Source organism: Gopherus evgoodei, chromosome 2 (assembly GCF_007399415.2).
Source record: "Gopherus evgoodei ecotype Sinaloan lineage chromosome 2, rGopEvg1_v1.p, whole genome shotgun sequence".
NCBI lineage: Eukaryota > Metazoa > Chordata > Testudines > Testudinidae > Gopherus > Gopherus evgoodei.
This window is the reverse complement of record NC_044323.1, coordinates 296,129,687-296,139,620: the sequence shown is the minus strand read 5'-3', so window position 1 is coordinate 296,139,620 and position 9,934 is coordinate 296,129,687. Positions and strand designations below refer to the sequence as shown.

At 48.1% G+C, this 9,934-nt stretch overlaps 1 non-coding gene across 1 annotated transcript; it reads left to right on the top strand.

The window, feature by feature from the left end:
• The first annotated feature begins 3,507 nt into the window (after positions 1 to 3,507).
• TRNAI-AAU lies at positions 3,508 to 3,581 on the top strand. The gene has a single exon. It is a non-coding gene; the product is annotated as a tRNA-Ile (tRNA).
• The last annotated feature ends 6,353 nt before the right edge of the window (positions 3,582 to 9,934 follow it).

Here is a 9,934-nt window from a genome sequence, read left to right as displayed (position 1 = left end):
TAAGATGGATAGAAAGCTGGCTAGATCGTCAGGCTCAATGGGCAGTGATCAATGGCTCCATGTCTAATTGGCAGCCGGTTTCAAGCGCAGTGCCCCAAGGGTCGGTCCTGGGGCTGGTTTTGTTCAATATCTTCATTGATGATCTGGAGGATGGTGTGGATTGCACCCTCAGCAAGTTTGCAGATGACACTAAACTGGGAGGAGTGTTATATATGCTGGAGTGTAGGGATAGGATACAGAGGGACCTAGACAAATTAGAGGACTGGGGCAAAAGAAATCTGATGAGGTTCAACAAGGACGAGTGCAGAATCCTGCACTTAGGACGGAAGAATCCCATTCACTGTTACAGACTAGGGACCGGATGGCCAGGCAGCAGTTCTGCAGAAAAGGACCTAAGGGTTACAGTGGATTAGAAGCTGGATATAAGTCAGCAGGGTGCCCTTGTTGCCAAGAAGGCTAATGGCATTTTGGGCTGAATAAGTAGGGGCATTGCCAGCAGATCGAGGGATGTGATCATTCCCCTCTATTTGACATTGGTGAGGCTTCATCTGGAGTACTGTGTCCAGTTTTGGGCCCCACACTACAAGAAGGATGTGGAAACATTGGAGAGAGTCCAGCAGAGGGCAACAAAAATGATTAGGGGTCTGGAGCACATGACTTATGAGGAAAGACTGAGGGAACTGGGCTTGTTTAGTCTGCAGAAGAGAAGACTGAGGGGGGATTTGATAGCTGCTTTCAAGTACCTGAAAGGGAATTCCAAAGAGGATGGATCTAGACTGTTCTCTGTGGTACCTGATGACAGAACAAGGAGTAATGGTCTCAAGTTGCAATGGGGGAGGTTTAGGTTGGATATTAGGGAAAATCTTTTTCACTAGGAGGGTGGTGAAGCACTGGAATGGGTTACCTAGGGAGGTGGCGGAATCTCCTTCCTTAGAAGTTTTTAAGGTCAGCCTTGACAAAGCCCTGGCTGGGATGATTTAGTTGGGGATTGGTCCTGCTTTGAGCAGTGGATTGGACTAGATACCTCCTGAGGTCCCTTCCAACCCTGATATTCTATGATTATATGACTAGATGCTCTAATGGTCTCTTCTGGCCATAAAGTCGATGCATTTCTGAAAAACCGAGTGTAACATTGGGAACAGCGTCTGATGTTTTCCTGTCTAGCAGGCTTGCTGCCTAGAACGAACGGTCCTTGAGTGGGGTGATTCACAGGGAGTAGCTCAAACCTCCAAAGTGTCTGGCCAGGGAAGGACATTAGCACAGCAAGGGAGGGGTGTGGCAGTGACATCAAAAAGGCCTTTTGCAGGACCTCAGACTATTGGTCAAAGGTGATGGGGCGCTGGTGACCTCACAGAGAGACGCTGACATCAGCCAGGCAGGACAGGGACAAGGGACCAGGGAAACCTCAGAGACCCCTGTGGCTTTGCTTCAGCAAGTCTCCTTCTCCAAGTCTGTCTTTGAGGACTGAGAGAGTATTCGGGTTCACAGATGTGAGCACCAGGAGGAACCTCTTTCGAGTTTTCTCCTTCTCTTGTAGTGATTTTACTAGAAAACAGCCGTCCCTGTTTAGAAGGTAAGAGCCTCCTGGAGGTTTGAAACCTGTTCAGTCTGATCCATCTGGTGACAGCTGAATTCTAGGCATGGAAAACACGAGCTTAAGGAGGCAGAATTTTATTCCACACCTGGGATTTTGTCCCTTAGAATCACTGCAGACATTAGGGTTTGTCCTTTTTGTTTCACCGTTTCCTCCATCCATCCCTCTCTCCTTTCTCTTTGTCTCTTGCTTTTCTCCTTTCTCCTGTTCCCCTCCCAACACTAGGAGACGTGTGTGTGTGTTTTTCAGGGGAGTGCTCTGCAGCTCTCACTGTGGAGAGTCCAGCCAAATATGTCGGGCTGAAATAGTGCTCAGGCAGTGATCCCCACCAGTGACCTGGGCCATCTTTTGGGCTCTCTGGTGAGAACCCTCAGCCTCCCGTTCTCAGTCTCTACCCTGGTTGCCTGAGCAGGGGGTTATTGACAGGGAGGAGACTCAGGTCCTTGTTGGTCTCTTTTAAGACCAAGGAAATAAGTCAGAACCAGTTCTATGTTTGATGAATTTTGCTGCTTCTCTGCATTAATTGTCTCTGAGCAGTTCATGATTCTCTCTAACATTGCAGTTCTCCTCAAATACTTGCTGAATAATTACTGTGCACTGTTGTTGGTCTGGAGCTCCTCTGAGAGCAATTTATTCCGGTCATTGAATGTCTGAAATTCAAGATCCGAAGGTAAATTTGAAAATCAGGGCTCTGGGTTCCTATTCCCAACTCTGCCTCTGACTGGCTGTGTGACCTAAGACAAGTCAATTCTCCTTTCTCAGCCTTAGCTTCTCCCTCTTTCAAGTAGGGATAATAATGATCTGCTCCTACCTACCTCAACACACTCACCCTTCCCCAACACACACACTGTCTCTCCCCACACACAAGCAGTCTCCACACTGCAGTTGAAAAGCAGCTGGCAATCTAGTAGGAGGCCCCTGGAACAATGGGATAGAGAAACCTCCATCACTGAAAGTGCAGCCATAAAGACAGCACATAGCAGCCTTCCCTAGCAGGGGTGGGGGGTCGAGAAGCGAGATCATCCGAGCTCCCTGCATCCAGGTCACTTTCCTCAGCTGGGCTGCATAGCGGGAGGGCAGAGAGCAGCAGCTTCTGATGCTCCCCTCACAGCACAGCCCAGGTGGGGAAAGTGACCAGGACACATGGAGCACATAGTGCTGCTCCTCGCTCTCCCCAACCATCTGAGGAAGGCAAAAGTAAATCTTGTCTTCATGGGCTGCTCGCAGTGACGTCCTTTTTCTGTGCCACAGCTGAAAAAAACATCCCACACAGAAAAGCAGGAGGCCAAAAAGAAACCTAGCAGCTGCTGAAATAGTTCAGTTGGGAGCGTACTAGACTAACAGGCTCTTCTATCCCCCTTTGTGCAGGGGTGGGATGTTTTCTGAAAGTGCAGCAGTGCCTTTAACTGCCACGAGTCCCTCATTTCAGGCTATGCAGCAGGAAAAGACAGCTTGGGCTTCTGCACCGAGTTGGCCCACCTGACCTTTCATTCTTCTCTTGCTCTTTCTCAGCAAGGGGAAGAAAAAGCAGCTCTCCCTCAAGCTGGAGTCACAAGGGCGACGTAAGGATGACTTCCTGAGTGCCAGCTCAAGTCCTCTGCTCTGCCAGCTGACCCATCAAAGGGCTAGCACCACTTTCTTAGGTTTCCCCATCGGTGTGTGCCAGGCTAGTAACACTTTAGCTCTATCCCTTCACTTTTCCATTATACTAACAAACCCATCTGGCTGGGCAGAAGCAACATACAATTTCTTTGTTCACACATATTAATAAGGATGTAAGAGACACATCCTGGCTTGGCCTGCCAGTTCTTCCTTGCAAGTCTTGAGGGAAATGGGGAACATCTGTACTTTGGAATTTGCAGGTGTTGTCCTGGGCCATCAAATAGAACAGTTGCAAATACTTTCTTGAGGCAGGCACCATGGCTTAGCTGGCTAAAGCAGCTGTTTAATAAACAGGAGATCCTGGGTTCAATTCCCAGTGGTGCCTTGTTGTATGGCTTTTGTCTCCTCGCTCACATTTTCCTGTGTCTTTCTGGGAAGCAGAGACCACCTCCCTTGGCAACACAAGTAATTGCTTGCTAAAGAAAAGGCTTCTTTGGCGAGAAGCATTGGAAAGAATCAAATCACAAGCCTGGAGTTGATGAAAAGGCTGCTGTGACTGGTATTAGCATGGTGGTTGCTTTGACTGCAATTGCTGCAACATGAGATTCTGTGTCCCATGTCCTTGTGATTTGCTGGGGATGTCCACACACAGATGTCATGTCACCTTCCTTTTGATTGTCACTGATGAAAAATGGAGCAGCTGGGAGAAAAGTCCCAGTCAGCGGCACCATGGCTAAGCTGGCCAAGGCACCTGCCAGGTAAAGTGGAGGTTACAGATGCAACTCTCAGTGGTGCTTTGCCAAATGTGTCCGCTCTTCCCACCTTTTGGTCAATCCTTTGAGGAAACAGAGAAGACTGCCTCTGCCTTGCAATGCAAATGCTTCCAAAAGAAACCGGTTATTTTTTCTGACAAGTGTCAGAAGGAGGCACCTAAGAAAGTCATAGTTGCTGGGATTCCCATCTGTGAACACAGGACAGATGAGAATCCCAGCATCTATCCACATGCCTCCAGCTGTGTGCCCAGGGTCAGCTATAGCTGTGACTGGCTGATGGAGGGATGGGTTGGAGCAGCTGGGCAGAGCTGTGCCTGTGCTACACAGAGAGGTGCATGTGAAACTTGGGGGCCAATTCTGCCTCATTTCCATGCTGAGTGTTGTAGGCTTTGTCAGTAAAGGTGCCCAAGGGTGTGTTCTTGTCATGGGGGTTGTCAGCACTCTGGGGGCATATGTTTGCGTGAACTGTGGGGCTTAGTGAGGAGTAAGTGAAGGCAGTGACTCACAAGGAAAACTCAGGTTGAGGGCAAGGGTGTGGTAACACTGTGCAAGTCTCAGATGGTCTGCGTGCAGGAAGTTCAGTACTGGAGAGCAGCCCAGGGGGAGGAAGCTTCTGTTTGCTATGATGGAGTTGAACCCGAATATTATCTTAGCAAAGAGAAGATGTTAGACATTCTGCTGTACTGCTCTGCAAATCAACAGTACTGGCCTCTGGGCGCTATCCCACAGTGCACCATTGTGACCACTCTGGACAGCAATCTGAACTCGGATGCACTGGCCAGGTAGACAGGAAAAGCCCTGCGAACTTTTGAATTTCATTTCCTGTTTGCCCAGCGTGGAGCTCTGATCAGCACAGGTAGTGATGCTGTCCCAAACCCAAAAAGAGCTCCACTATGGACCGTACGGGAGATACTGGATCTGATCACTCTATGGGGAGACAAATCTGTTCTATCACAGCTCCGTTAGAGAAGACGAAATGTCAAAGCATTTGAAAAAATCTCCAGGCTATGATACAGAGTCCACAGCACAGTGCTGCGTGACAAGCGTAACGGAAAGCCAAAGAATCAAATGGATGCTCATGGAGGGAGGGAGAGGGTACTGAGGACTCCAGCTATCCCACAATCTCCGCAGTCTCTGAAAAGCATTTGCATTCTTGGCTGAGCTCCCAGTGCCTGAAGGGTCAAAAACATTTTCCCGGGTGTTTCAGGGTATATGTCATCAATTTACACCCTTGCGCCCCCTGAAAGAAAAGGGAAAAAAAAGTTTCTCACCTTTTTTCAATGTCACTCTATGTCTACCGCATGCTGCTGGTAGACGAGGTGCTGTAGCACTGAACACCAGCATCCTCTTCCTGGTGGCAGATGGTACAATATGACTGCTATCCATTGTCACCATCAGCCTGTGAGTGCTCTTGGCTGGCCTCGGTGAGGTCGGCCAGGGCACGTGGGTAAAAATGAGAATGACCCCTGGTCATTCCTGGCAGATAGTACAGAACGGCTGGTAACTGTCTCCATCATAGCAACTAGAGGCTGAGCTCCATCAGCCCCTCCCTGCCCTTTCAAGTCTAATGAAAAGATTCTCTACTGCCTGGACTATCATAGCAGCGGGAGGCGGGGCTCCTCTCCCCCCCACACCGTTTAATGTCCTGCCTGGACTATCATAGCACCTGGAGGCTTCCTCCCCCTCATTTTATCTCACTAAGAAGTCAGGTTTCTCACTCTTGCATTCTTTATTACTTCATTACACAAATGGGGGTGGGGGGGAGACACTGCCACTGTAGCCCAGAAGGGTTGGGGGAGGAGGGAAGCAACAGGTGGGGTTGTTGCAGGGGCACCCCCTAGAATGGCATGCAGCTCATCATTTCTGCGGGATCTCTGGGGCTCTGACACGGAGCAGCTGTGCTCTCTGGTTCTCTAGTACACTTTCCTCATATTCTAGGCAGGACTGTGACTGCCCTGCTCCAAGAAATTTGTCCTGAATTGATACTCTCAGCAGTGTCCTGCCAGAGGCCAATTGTTACAGGGGTCGTCTGGGATTACAGCTGGGAACTCTCTGAAGCTCAGGATGCGCTTCCTCAGCTAGGGGACGTATGTAACCCACACATCTCCAGGGTGCGGTGCTGTGTCCCAGCTAGTGGCACCACGATCACTTAGAGGGAGAGAGAAAACGAGTCTTTTCTACAGTCTTAGCTAGCAGCCAGGTGGCTTTTAGTTCATGCTGTAGAGCTAAGCTCCTGAATTCCCACTTCGACCCCACCCACTGACAAGTCACCAATCCGGATCTGTCAGCGTAACTGAGACAGCTGCCGCCCCAAGAAGGAGAAAGCTGCCATGACACGCCCAGCTGAGAAGAGGTGCCAAGCAGTGAGCTGACACCCATCAGAGCTTCCTGTGATAAACCGCAAACTTTGGACAATAGCAGGGTGGTAGGAAGTGTTGCCCTCAGAGTGGCCTGGGTCAGAGCCCATGGGAAGCCCTGGGCTCCCCTGCCATCTGCTGCACCCTCCCGTCCCACGGGACCAAAACCCTGACCACTAGGCGACATCCCCACGAGCAAAGGCCATCACCAGGCATCTGTCTTCGAAAGTTTGCAGAGGATGTGGAGCAGAAAGGGCAGAGAGGATGAGGATGGCTCTTGGGAAGAGGGAGGGAGGGAGCCTTATGGGAATGTCTTGTTTACCTCCATCAACCCAATGATCAGATCATTGATGCCTAGAATCTTCCCTGACGTGCTGTAATTGATTGGACCTAGATTTTAAAATGGGTACCACATTTGCAGAGGGAGAAATGTCAGCGAGTTGAGTGGAAGGCCATTGCAAGCTCAGCTAATTATGCAACGTGGCTTATGCCTCATCTAACAAGCTCCTTAAACAACAGCTTCCAATTTTCACTTACATTGTTCTGTTAAGTGTTTTTCTCCAAAACACTTTCACTAATCATTTTGGTCACCTTTAGAAAGTTAGCCCTTTCAGTGCACCAAATATAAATATTGCTGGTGGGGACTACCCTCTATTGGTCATAAGAACAGCCACACTGGATCAGACCAATGGTCCGGCCACCCTAGAATCCTATCTTCCCACAGTGGGCAATGCCAGGTGCCCGCAAGGGAATCGACAGAACAGGGAATCATCAAGCAATTCATCCCGTCACCCATTCCCAGCTTCCGGCAAACAGAGGTTAGGGACACTTCAAGAACATGGTTTTGTATCCCTGCCCATCCTGCCTAATAGCCAATGATGGACCTCTCCTCCATCAACTTATCTAGTTCTTTGGTGTTATAGTCTTGGCCCTCACAGCATCCTCTGGCAAAGTTTCCCTAGGTTGACTGTCTGTTGGGTGAAGAAATACTTTCTTTGGTTTGTTTTAAACCTGCTGTCTATTCATTTCATCGGGTGACCATTAGTTCTTGTGTTATGAGTAAATAACACTTCCTTACAGATCCAGACTAACACGGCTACCCCTCTGATACTTCCTTATTTACTTTCTCCAAACTTGTCATCATTTTATAGATCTCTATCCTCGTCCCCCCTTAGTCATCTCTTTTCCAAGCTAAAAACTCCCCTCAGTTTTATTAATCTCACCTCCCACGGAAACTGTTCAAGATTCCTAATTATTTTGGTTGCTCTTTTCCGTACCTTTCCCAATTCCGATATATCTCTTTGAGATGGGGGACCAGCTCCAATATTCAAGATGTGGGCATACCATAGATTCATAGACAGGCAATATTATATTTCTGTCTTGCTAGCCATCCCTTTCCTAATGACTTCCCAACATTTTGCTCGCTTTTTTGACTGCCAATGCACATTGAGTAGATGTTTTCAGAGAAGTAACCACACTAACTCCAAGATCTCTTTCTTAAGTTGTAAGAGCAAAATTTAGACCCTATCAGTTTAGATGTAGAGTTGGGATCATGTTTTCCCATGTGCATTACTTTGCATTTATCCACATTGAATTTCATCTGCCTTTTTGCTGCCCAGTCACACAGTTTGGTGAGATCCCTTTGTCACACTTTGCACTCTCATTTGGATGTAACTAACTTGAGTTGGTTTGTATCATCTGCAAATGTTTCCATCTCACTGTTTTTACCACTTTTTCCAGATCACTTAGGAGTATGTTGAACAGTGCTGGACCCAGTACAGACCCCAGGGGGACACCACTATTTACCTCTCCATTCTATAAATCAGACCCTTTCTTTCTTGCCTTTGAACCATACCTATCCCAGAGAGGACCTTCCATCTTATCCCATTTTGCTTCAGAGCCTTTGAGGAGAGACCTTGTCAAAGGTTTTCTGAAAATCTAAGTATATTACATCCACGGGATCACCTTTATCCACATGCTTGTTGACTCTCTCAAAGAATTATAGTAGATTTGTGAAGCATGATTTTCCTTTACAAAAACCATGTTCATTCTTCCCCAATGTAAGCAGGGGCAGACTCACCTGGAGGCACCTCCTGCTGATCATCTTGGGAATTAGCTCTCCAGACATCAGAGCGCCCACCGCAGGCCGGTGATCTGCCTCACTGCAGTTGGCCCCCTGTCCCTCCCAGGACCCCGGTGCCTCATTTAACCTGGCAGTACCCCCTGGCAGTACCCCTACAGTTATGGGTCTCCCCATTCCAGGGGAACCTCCACTCACTATCCCCACTTCACCTCAGTCTTAGCTACTGCCCAGTCTCCATCTAGCCCTCATTCACTGGGGCAGACTGCAGTATGAGCCACTCATCACAGGCAAAGGGGGTTTTGGCCCTCAGTTGTTTACTTTAGAGTAATGTGGCCCTTGCCGCTTTACGAGTTGTGCAGGTCTGGATTAGGGCATTGCGCCACCCTGTGGGCATTTCATGTCCCTCCTCAGTTTCCCATACCGATACAATTTCCTTTGCTGTTCAACGAACAGCAAAACCTTTCTGTGTCTCTAGTTTGAGCCAGGGCATTCAATTCCATTGAAACCTTCTCTCCTGCAATGGCAATGGTCAGACAGAGGGGACGTGGCCACCTTCAGCAGCTCTGAGAAGGAGATAGTTACTCTCCTCTTTCTTCAAGCTGCTGTTGTTATTCCATAAAACATGTACCATGGAATAAAAAAACTGAGTTTAATCCAGACTGAGGAAAGAAAGGAGCCACCAGCTCTCCGAAATATATCTGTGCTCCAGAGAGAACCTGCCCCTGCTATTGGAATCACTGATGTGCTTCAGCTACAATGGGGAAAGTATCTGCTCTCATTGGGGTAAAGCTCAGTGGTAGAGTGTTTGACTGAAGATCAAGGGGTCCTTGCTTCAAATGCAAGTGCCCTCTAATAAGCCTCTTATTTTCTTATTTTTATTTTTGAAAAAAGGGAAAACATTTTCATTTCCATTCTCCATTATGTTCAGGAGCTCCACTATACGGGGATGCTTGAAATGAATGTAAACACTCAACATTTCACTGTCCAAATGCATAAAAATCTAGCCAAGCTAACCATCAGCTGAAAGCAGTTCCAATCCTCTAAGTGTAGAGTTTATGTTTTCATCCATTAAACAAAGGGATCATATGAATGTACATTTGCAGATCCCTCTTCTCCATGGCTGTGCTGTGTAGAAGAACAAGAGCCACATCCAGTTGGAGTTCAGGAGTCTGACAAGCAAAGGCAACTTGGTGCAGGATAAAGTCACCAGCACTTTGGCTCCTTCTCATTCAACCAGCAGCTGGGCCTCCAGAACAAGGCATGAGAAGATGACAGTGGTTGTGAGCAGGAAAATAGCCCTCAAGAAGCTGGCTAAAGCTGTCAAGATCCTCAGGAAAGTCACCATGCCCATGTCTAGCATGTACTGACTGCAGCAGAGACCAAAAAAGCAGAGAAAAGCCCTCAAAAGTTGTAAGCTGCCAAGCCCCAGAAGGTGATCAAAATCCTACCTAAAATCAAGACAGGATAAGGCTAATGTCATCTCCAAAGCCAGGGCTAAGAAGGTAACACTAAGAAAGAAGTGAAG